The following is a 10,904-nucleotide window of genomic DNA, read 5'->3' on the forward strand; positions in this document are numbered from 1 at the left end:
AATAAGAATACTACATTCCCCAGTAGATAGAAAGGTAAATGATACCAATAGACAATTAACAAAACTGGAATAAAATAAATAAAAAGGGGATATTTTATGTTATTAATAGCCAGGTAAATTGAAACAGAAATGAGATATACTTTTAAATTTATTTCAATAGCCACAATGAAAAAATAAATAAAACTTCTTAATGTTAATGATGAAACTGACCCTTTAATGTTTTGATGGTGAACATGTCAATGGGTTAAAAAAAAAATCTTATCAAAAATTTGACCTGTATGAAGAATATTAAAATATTTACATTCTTTATAATATAATTCTACTTCAGGAACTCTGTTGTAAGAAAATAAGATTAATGCAGAAATTGCTTTTGTATAATTATTTATAGTAGTGAAAAACAAGGTAGATCAAATGTCTTACAATAAATATTAGTATATCCACCACATTGTATGCAGCCTTTAAAATTATTTTTACTACAACTTCATAATAGCATGGAGAAATGGCTTGGCTATGACCTTGAAAACATTGAGTGAAAATGTATCAGTTCAGTTCAGTCACTCAGTCGTGTCCGACTCTTTGCAACCCCATGAATCACAGCATGCCAGGCCTCCCTGTCCATCACCAACTCCTGGAGTTCACTCAAACTCATGTCCATCGAGCTGGTGATGCCATCCAGCCATCTCATCCTCTGTTGTCCCCTTCTCCTCCTGCACCCAATCCCTCCCAGCATCAGAGTCTTTTCCAATGAGTCAACTCTTTGCATGAAAATGTGTAATCCCTTTATTATATATGCCTGGACATGTAAGCAACATTGAATATTACACAATCCCAAAACATCCTATTGAAAAATGTAAAACAATTGAGCTTTTAGGGGAAGGGGGCATGAAACTGGAATATGCAAGCTTTTTGTGATGAAGGTGAAATATTTATCTTCTTGCAATATATGATTTCTTCAGTTCAGTTCAGTAGGTCAGTCGTGTCCAACTCTTTGCAACCCCATGAACCATAGCACGTCAGGCCTCCCTGATCATCACCAACTTCCAGAGTCCACCCAAACCCATGTCCATCGAGTCAATGATGCCATCCAACCATCTCATCCTCTGTCGTCCCCTTCTCCTCCTGCCCTCAATCTTCCCCAGCAAAGAGTGAGTCAGTTCTTTGCATCAGGTGGCCAACGTATTGGAGTTTCAGCTTCAACATCAGTCCTTCCGATGAACACCCAGGACTGATCTCCTTTAGGATGGACTGGTTGGATCTCCTTGCAGTCCAAGGGACTCTCAAGAGTCTTCTCCAACACCACAGTTCAAAAGCATCAATTCTTTGGCACTCAGCTTTCTTTATAGTCCAACTCTCACATCCATACATGACCACTGGAAAAACCATAGCCTTGACTAGACGTACCTTTGTTGGCAAAGTAATGTCTCTGCCTTTTAATATGCTGTCTAGGTTGGTCATAGCTTTCCTTCTAAGGAGTAAGCGTCTTTAAATTTCATTGCTGCGATCACCATCTGTAGTGATTTTGGAGCCCCAAAAAATTAAGTCTGACACTGTTTCCACTGTTTCCCCATCTATCTGCCATGAAGTGATGGGACCAGATGCCATGATCTTAGTTTTCTGAATGTTGAGCTTTAAGCCAACTTTTTCACTCTCCTCTTTCACTTTCATCAAGAGGCTCTTAAGTTCTTCACTTTCTGCCATAAGGGTGGTGTCATCTGCGTATCTGAGGTGATTGATATTTCTCCCGGCAATCTTGATTCCAGCTTGTGCTTCCTCCAGCCCAGCGTTTCTCATGATGTACTCTGCATAGAAGTTAAATAAGCAGGGTGACAATATACAGCCTTGATGTACTCCTTTTCCTATTTGGAACCAGTCTGTTGTTCCATGTCCAATTCTAGCTGTTGCTTCCTGACCTGCATATAGGTTTCTCAAGAGGCAGGTCAGGTGGTCTGGTATGCCCATCTCTTTCAGAATTTTCCACAGTTTATTGTGAGCCACACAGTCAAAAGGCTTTGGCATAGTCAATAAAGCAGAAATAGATGTTTTTCTGGAACTCTCTTGCTTTTTCCATGATCCAGTAGATGTTGGCAATTTGATCTCTGGTTCCTCTGCCTTTTCTAAAACCAGCTTGAACATCTGGAAGTTCACGGTTCACGTATTGCTGAAGCCTGGCTTGGAGAATTTTAAACATTACTAGCCTGTGAGATGAGTGCAATTGTGCAGTAGTTTGAGCATTCTTTGGCATTGCCTTTCATTAATTTAGCTTAAAATACATATCCAGGGACTGCACTGGTGGTCCAGTGGCTATGACTCCACGTTCCCAACGTAGGGGACCCAGGTTTGATCCCTGGTCAAGGAAATAGATCCCACATGCCAAAACTAAGAGTTCATATGCCACACCTAAAGATCCCATGTGCCACAATTAAGACCTGGAGTAGCCAAAATAAAAAAATAAATAAAATACAGGGACTTCCCTGGTGCCAGTAGTTAAGAATTAGCTTTCCAATGCAGGGGACACGGGTTCGATTCCTGGTTGGGGAACTAAGATCCTACATGCTAAAGGGCAACTAAGCCCTTGTGAGGCAACTACAGAGCCACAGCTAGAGGGAAGCCCGTGTACCTAGAGAGGCCTGCACACTGCAGCGAAGATTCTGAGTGTTGCAACTAAGACCTGATGCAGCCATATAAATATCAATAATAAATAAGTTTAAAATAAAATACACATCCCAAATCACATGTATCAAAAGTATACTGTTAAAATTTTTTTCCATTCTCATATTTCATGGAAAAATTTTATTCACATTCTTCAGGGGCATGTTTGATATGTGTCTTCATCATCTCTAAAGAGATACCTACCAAATTTTCAGGGCTTCACGTCTTTCTAAACTGTTTGCAGCAGTGATACTTTCCTTAAAAAAGAAAAAAATTGCCATTACAGAAAGTTTTAAACATAAGCAGAAGTATATAGAAATCTCAGCAATTAACAACTCATGGCCAGTGTTTTGTTTCTATTCCCCCATCCCAGACATCACACCATTTTATCCAAAAATATTCCAATATGTATCCCTATGATAAACGCCTTTGAAAAATACAACTGCAACACCAATATAGCACATTGAAAAGTTGATTATTTCCTCACATTATGAAATATTTAGTAAGTATTTAAATTTCTCCATTGTCTCATAAAGTTGTTTAAATCCGGATGCAGACTAACTGCAGACATTTCATTTGGTCAATAGGCATTTTTATAGGCATATAATTTTATTTGCTTATTTAATTTTGGTTGTGCTGGGTCTTCTTCGCTGTGCGTATTTTCTCTAGTTGTAGCGAGCAGAGACTACCCTCTGGGCTTCTCATTGTGATGGCTTCTCTTGTTGCGGAGCAAGGGCTTTAGGATGCACAGGCCAGTAGTTGTGGCACTCGAGCTTAGTTGCTCTGCGGGATCGTCCGGGATCAGGGGTGGAACCGGTGTCTCCTGCATTGCAGGCGGATTCCTAACCACTGGACCACCAGCGAAGCCTGAGGCTTTTTAATTGTCATTAATCCATAGGTGTCATCCTTTCTCTTGCTCTTTCTTCCTTTTCATACAATGTATTCGTTGATGGGTCGTTTAGAGTTTCCCAAATCCGGAACTTTGCTCATTCCATCCCTGCAATATCACCTGACATGTTCCTCTGGTTCCTTCTATTTCTGGAAACTTGTAGTTAGCTCTAAAGACTTTATCACATTCGCATTCTATTTGTTCAGTGGCAAGAATATTTCATGGATGGTACTGAGTACTTTTTAAAAGATTTTTAAATATTTATTTTTATTTGGCTGTGCCAGGTCTAAGTTAGGGTTCAATCAAGTTAGAATTGAACCCTAACTTCCTGTATTGGGAGCATGCAGTCTTAGCCACTGGACCACCAGGGAAGTGTCCTGAGTACTTTCACTGAGAGACACGTAATGCTTTGTTGTCTTTCTTTTTGACATAATATAGCCATTGCATTGACCCACTATTGCATTAGGGGTGGAAAATGGTGATATTCTATCATTCCTTCCTCATTTATTAGCTGACATACTTCTATAAGGAAAAACTTTCTCTCATTAACTCTTGATTACCCTAAGATACAATATGCAGGAGAAGCAGGAGCAAACCAGTCAATCCTAAAGGAAACCAACCCTGAATATTCATTGAAAGGACTAATGCTGAAGCTGAAGCTCCAATACTTTGGCCTGATGTGAAGAGCCAACTCATTGGAAAAGACCCTGATGCTGGGAAAGGTTGAAGGCAAAAGGAGAAGGGGGTGACAGAGGACGAGATGGTTGGATAGCATCACTGACTCGATGGACATGAATTTGAGCAAACTCCAGGAGACAGTGAAAAACAAGGGAGCCTGGCGTGCTGCAGTCCACAGGGTTGCAAACAGTCGGACACGACTTGGTGAATGAACAACAACAGAGTGTATTTTATTGATAGATGATGTTGAATTATTCTTTGTTCACTTGATTTTCTTTTGATAGAGTCCTTGTAGCATGCAATTCGACACTATGCAATCCAGTGTTTTTCAGTATATTCACAGTTGTAGAACATTTTCATTAGCTCAAAGACAAATACCATAGTCTTTAATTGTCACCCCCCTCTATGTCCCTACCCTATCCCCCAACTTTAAGCAACCACTAATCTACTTTCTGTTCTATGGATATTTGTGTTCTGGACTTATACAAATGTAACCATGTAATATGTGGTCCTTTGTGACTGGCGTCTTTCACTTAGCATAATGGTTTCAAAACTCATCCATGCTATAGAATATATGAGTACTTTGTTTTTCTTTATGGTTGAATAATATTCTACTATGTGGTTATACAGCATCTCATTTATCCACTCACCAGTTGATAGACATTTGAGTTGTTTCCACCTTTAGGCTATTATGAATCATGCTTCCATAGACATTCATGTACAGCTTTCTGTGTGGACATATGTTTTCATTTTGCTTGGGTATATATCTAATTGTAGAATTGCTGGAATTCCAGGAATTGCTGGAAACTCAGTGTTTAATTGTTTGAGGAACTGTCAGACTGTTTTACAAAGCAGCCATACTGTAGTGTATGAAGATTCCAACTTCTCCATGTCCTCACTAACAGTTGCTGTCATCTGACTGTTTTATTCTAGCAAATCTGGTGAATGTGAAGTGATATCTCACTGTGTCTTTGATTTGCATTTCCCTGGTGACTGATCATACTGAGCACTTTTTCTTGTGTTTATCGGCCACTTGTATATCTTCCTCGGAAGATATCTTCGTTGGAAGAATGTTTATTTAGATCCTCTGCCAATTTTAATTGGGTTATTTGCTTTTTTTGGTTGAGTTTTAGGATAGTAGATTTGAGGGAAAAAAAATTTACTTGGCTGTGCCAGGCCTTAGTTGCAGCATGTGGGACCTAGTCCCCTGCCCAGGGATCCAACTCAGGCCCCCAGCATTGTGGATGTGGAGTTCCAGGATAGCTGATCTTTAAAATACACCATGTAGATGTATATTTGCAATAGTCTTTAATATAGCCACTTATACTTTTTAGAATTGACCTAGAAAAGGCTTACTTATAAACATAACCAGCACTTGCAATTGTGTAGTTATGACCTCAGTGTATTAGGGTTCTCCAGAGAAACAGAATCAATGGATATAAAAGGAGATTTATTATAAAGAATTAACTCACATGACTATGGAGACTGAAAAATCCTACCATCTGCAAGCTGGAGACCCAGAAAAGTCGGTGATGTAATTTAGTCAAAAGTCAGAAGGCCTGAGCACCAGGGGAGCTCGATCCTAATCTGAGGGCAGGAGAAGAGTTGTCCACAAGGGGATGAGTTGTCCCAATTCAGCAGAGTGGGTGGTGGGGGTGACAGGGCTGCGGTGGAAATTCTGTCTGCCTCCACTTTTTGTTCTGTTCAGGTCCTTACCTCAACGGAATCGATGGTGCCCACTACATGGGGGAGGGCAGTCTGCTTTTGAGTCCCCTGATTCCAACACAATCTCCTCCAGAAACATTCTCACAGACACACACAGAAACATTGCTTAATCCCAGCACCCCATGGCCAGTCAAATCACCATATAAAATCAACCATCACACTCAAGAAAGAATTAGTGACTTGGTATTAAGTTTCTTAATAAACTTGTAAAGATTCCAGCAAGTGGTCACAAGAAACATGGAAAAATGGAAAACTAGAACTGACTGAAGCTTCTTAAACTAAAATATCTTCCTGAATAACATATTGTTATTCAAAACAAATTAATCAACTTTCTATCATATGATAAACTTTATAAAGACTTGAACACATGGTGACTCTTTTCTGAGGAATTCTTTTCAGGAAACCTTGTCTTTCATTGAATTTTTGTAGCACAGGATTTACAACTGTTTTTAAATGATGTCCTATCCCCATGCAGCCAGCATTATTGCATGATTAATCATTAATCCCCCTCAGATGCTGCAGGGTTGTAGGAGATAGAGATATTAAATGATATTACACAGGAAGTGTTCCTGAAATCTGTGTTCTGCTTGTGAGGGTGTCCTTCTTTAACTCAGACTCCAGAGGAAATGAGTCTCTCCACGTCTTTAAGATGTCCTCCCCTTGGTTACAGTGGCCAAGAGAAAACTGACTGGACAGAGAGATCGCAGCCCCAGGGAGAGCACAGGTGCATAGCCTCCTGGGGAGAGCTTAGCAGCCAGCCACTGCACTCAGTAAGGGAAGCAGAGAGCTGAAGAGCTGCAGGAGAAGCAGAAGAGAATGGTCACATCCCAGGGCTCAGGAAAGCCCCTGGAATGGGCTGCTGAGTGAGGGTCTTTGGAAAGTGAGCCATAGTAAAGTGGTTTTTGTTGTTCAGTTGCTCAGTCGTATCTGACTCTGTGCGACCCCATGTACTGCAGCATAACAGGCTTCCCTGTCCTTCATCATCTTCTGGAATTTGCTCAAACTCATGTCCATTGAGTCAGTGATGCCACCCAACCATCTCATCCTCTGTCATCCCCTTCTTCTCCTGCCTTCAATCTTTCCCAGCATCAGGGTCTTTCCCAATGACTTGGCTTTTCCCATCAGGTGGACAAAGTATTGGAGCTTCAGCTTCAGCATCGTCCTTCCAATAAATATTCAGGACTGATTTCCTTTACGATGGACTGGTTGGATCTCCTTGCTGTTCAAGGGACTCTCAAGAGTCTTCCCCAACACCACTGTTCAAAAGCATCAAATTATTCAGCACTCAGCATTCTTTATTATTCAACTCTCACATCCATACATGACTACTGGAAAGACCACAGCTTTGACTATGGACCTTTGTCAGCAAAGTGATGTCTCCACTTTTTAATATGCTGTCTAGGTTTTTTACAGCTTTTCTTCCAAGAAGCAAGTGTCTTTCACTTTTTTTAGACAGAAATACATTCCATAGGATGAATGCAATGGCTCTCAGAAGGTGAGAGCAGAGTGTGGGGTTTGTAATTTTTATGGGCTGGATTCTTAACGAAATGGGAATACCAGACCACCTTACCTGCCTCCGGAGAAACCTGTATGCAAGTCAAGAAACAACAGTTAGAACTGGACATGGAACAATGGACTGGTTCAAACTTGGGAAAGGAGTATGTCAAGGCTGTATATTGTCACCCTGCTTATTTAATTTATATGCAGAGTATATCAAGCAAAATGCCAGGCTGGATGAAGCACAAGCTAAAATAAAGATTGTCAGGAGAAATATCAATAACCTCAGATTTGCAGATGACACTACACTTATAGAAGACAGTGAAGGGGAAATAAAGAGCTTCTTGATGAAGGTGGAAGAGGAGACTGAAAAAGCTGGCTTAAAACTCAACATTCAAAAAACTAAGATCATGGCATCCGGTCCCATCACTTCATGGAAAATAGATGGGGAAACAATGGAAACAGTGGCAAACTTTATCTTCTTGGGCTCCAAAATTACTGTAGATAGTGACCACAGCCATGAAATCAAAAGACCCTTGCTCCTTGGAAGGAAAATTATAACAAACCTAGACAGCATATTAAAAAGCAGAGATATCACTTTGCTGACAAAGGTCCATCTAGTCAAAGCCATAGTTTTCCAGTAATCATGTATGGATGTGAGAGTTGGACCATAAAGAAGGCTGAGCACTGGAGTACTGACACTTTCAAATTGTGGTGCTGGAGAAGCCTCTTGAGAGTCCCTTGGCCTGCAAGGAGATCAAACCAGTCAATATTAAAGGAAATCAATCCTGAATATTCATTGGAAGGACTGATGCTGAAGCTGAAGTTCCAGTACTTTGGCCACCTGATGGGAAGAGCCAAGTCATTGGGAAAGACCTTGATGCTGGGAAAGATTGAAGGCAGGAGGAGAAGGGTATGACCAAGGATAAGATGGTCGGATAGCATCACAGACTCAATGGACATGAGTCTGAGCAAACTCCAGAAGACAGTGAAGGACAGGGAAGCCTGCAGTCCATGGGGTTGCAAAGAGTCAGACACAACTGAGCGACTGAACAACAACAGCAGCAATTTCATACTTACCAGGAACACTGTAACTTTGTAAAGGAACACTATTTTAGAGGATGGGAGGGGCTTTCCAGGAATTGGGCCACTGCCCACTTCTGGCCTTTTATGGTCAGCCTCAGACTTATCATGGCACTGGTGGGTGTGTCCTTTAGCATATACTAATATATTATAATGAGTATATAGTGAGGCTCAGAGCCTGCTGGAAGGCGAATCTTCCACCATCTTGGGCCATGTTGGTTCTAACCAGTTTTTGTCCATATCCTGTTTTTCTCAACATCTGTGTCCCCCTCTTCTTTCTTTTGACATTTGTGCCTTTTCCTCTTCCTGTTTCAGAAATATGACCAGGCTCCTGAAAATGCCCACACACAGCAAGGTAGCAGGTCACCAGCAGTTTTGCAGACCGCAGAAGGAAGAACACACTGGAGAACGTTAGGACTTATTCTTTCTGAGGAAGAACTGGAGTTAGATGACACTGTTCAACTCTGTGTAGCTTATTGCATATAATCTTTAAGTAAACTCCAATTCTCTTTACCAAGAGTGGGTTTGCAGAAACAGAGTTACAGAAAACAAACTTCTGGTTACCAGGGGGTAAGGGGGGATGGATAAATTGAGAGACTGGTATTGATACATACACACTACTATACATAAACTAGATAAATAAGGACCTACTGTACAACACAAGGAACTTTACTCAATACTCTATAAAGACCAATATGGGAAAAGAATCTAAAAAAGAGTGCATATGTAGAACCGACTCACTTTGCTGTACATCTGAAACTAACACAACATTGTAAATCAATTATATTCTAATGAAATTTTTTTTTAAAAAGAGTGGGTTTAGGCCTTCTCAACAAATTATGTTGTTGTCATCCTGAAGTTCTAAGTTAAAGAAGCTCTCCCTAAGGACAGACACATTAGGTGGACTACATCTAATAGTTAGGTCAAAATTCTGCCCTTGGATATGATCAATAATATATATCAATAGCATATCACCTCCCTTACAAAATGACTAAGGCTGCTATAAGGATATATTAATTACTCATAGAAAATATTCTTAAAGTAAATATACTGAAACATTGGTTTCAGTATATTTTGAGTGTTGGTCTTATAAGAGTATTTATCCTACTTTCCCACCTTTTCCAAATTATGTTCAAAGGGAATGTATTTATTTTAAACATCATTTCTTTTTTTAATGCTTCATCCATCATTCATTTTTTAATGCTTATTTTTATTTATGTATTTATTTGGCTGCACAAGCCTTAGTTGTGGCACATGGGCTCTTCAGCTGTGGTATGTTAACACTTAGTTGCAGCATGTGGGATCTAGTTCTCTGACCAGGGATGGAACCTGGGCCCCCTGTACTGGGAGCATGGAATCTTAACTTCTTGACCACTAGGGAAGTCCCAAAGGGCATGCATTTTTAAATGAAAGAGAATAAAATAAAAAATGAAGATGAAGTTTAAACCTAAATGATTCATTCTTCTTATAGTTTATTGCTGTGCTATCCAACCTGGAAATATTGACCCAAAAATTACTCCTAGTCCAAAAAGATGAGTTAAGAATTTGTATATAGTTCAGAATTTGCCTACATAACATCATATCTGTTGATGCTTTAGATACAGTGAAAAGTGAAAGTGTTATTTGCTCAGTTGTGTCTAACTCTTTGGGACTGCATGGACTGTAGCCCACCAGTCTCCTCCCCTTGCCATGGGATTCCCCAGGCAAGAATACTGGAATGGGTAGCCATTCTCTTCTCCAGGGGATCTTCCCTACCCAGGGATCGAACCCAGATCTCCCACATTGAGGGCTGACTCTTTACCATCTGAGCCACCAGTGAATATTTTAGAGAATTGAGCCTTTTCCTCCCTTCTGAGTTTTAAAGGCAGAGACTGAGCGATAGACATGAGAGTTAGTTGATCAAAACTTTTGTCTTGTAAGGCTGGATTAGAGAATGTGGCTTTACATGTGTGACCACAGTGGACTTACAAAGAAAGAAAGTGAAAGTGAAGTCACTCAGTCATGTCTGACTCTTTGCGACCCCACGGACGGTAGCCTACCAGGCTCTGCCGTCCATGGGATTTTCCAGGCAAGAATACCAGAGTGGGCTGCCATTTCCTTCTCCAGCAGACCTTCCCAACCCAGGGATCGAGCCCAGGTCTCCTGCATTGCAGACAGACGCTTTACAGTCTGAGCCACCAGGGAAGCCCAACCCCATGGGCTGTAGCCTGCCAGTCTCCTCAGTCTATGGGGATTCTCTAGGCAAGAATACTGGAGTGGGTTGCCAGTTCCTTCTCCAGGGGATCTTCCCGACCCAGGAACCGAACCCAGGTCTCCTGCATTGCAGGCAGATTCTTTACCAACTGAGCTATGAGGGAAGCTGGACTTACATATTGCCCCCAAA

This window comes from Capra hircus, chromosome 14 (assembly GCF_001704415.2).
Source record: "Capra hircus breed San Clemente chromosome 14, ASM170441v1, whole genome shotgun sequence".
Classification (NCBI taxonomy): domain Eukaryota; kingdom Metazoa; phylum Chordata; class Mammalia; order Artiodactyla; family Bovidae; genus Capra; species Capra hircus.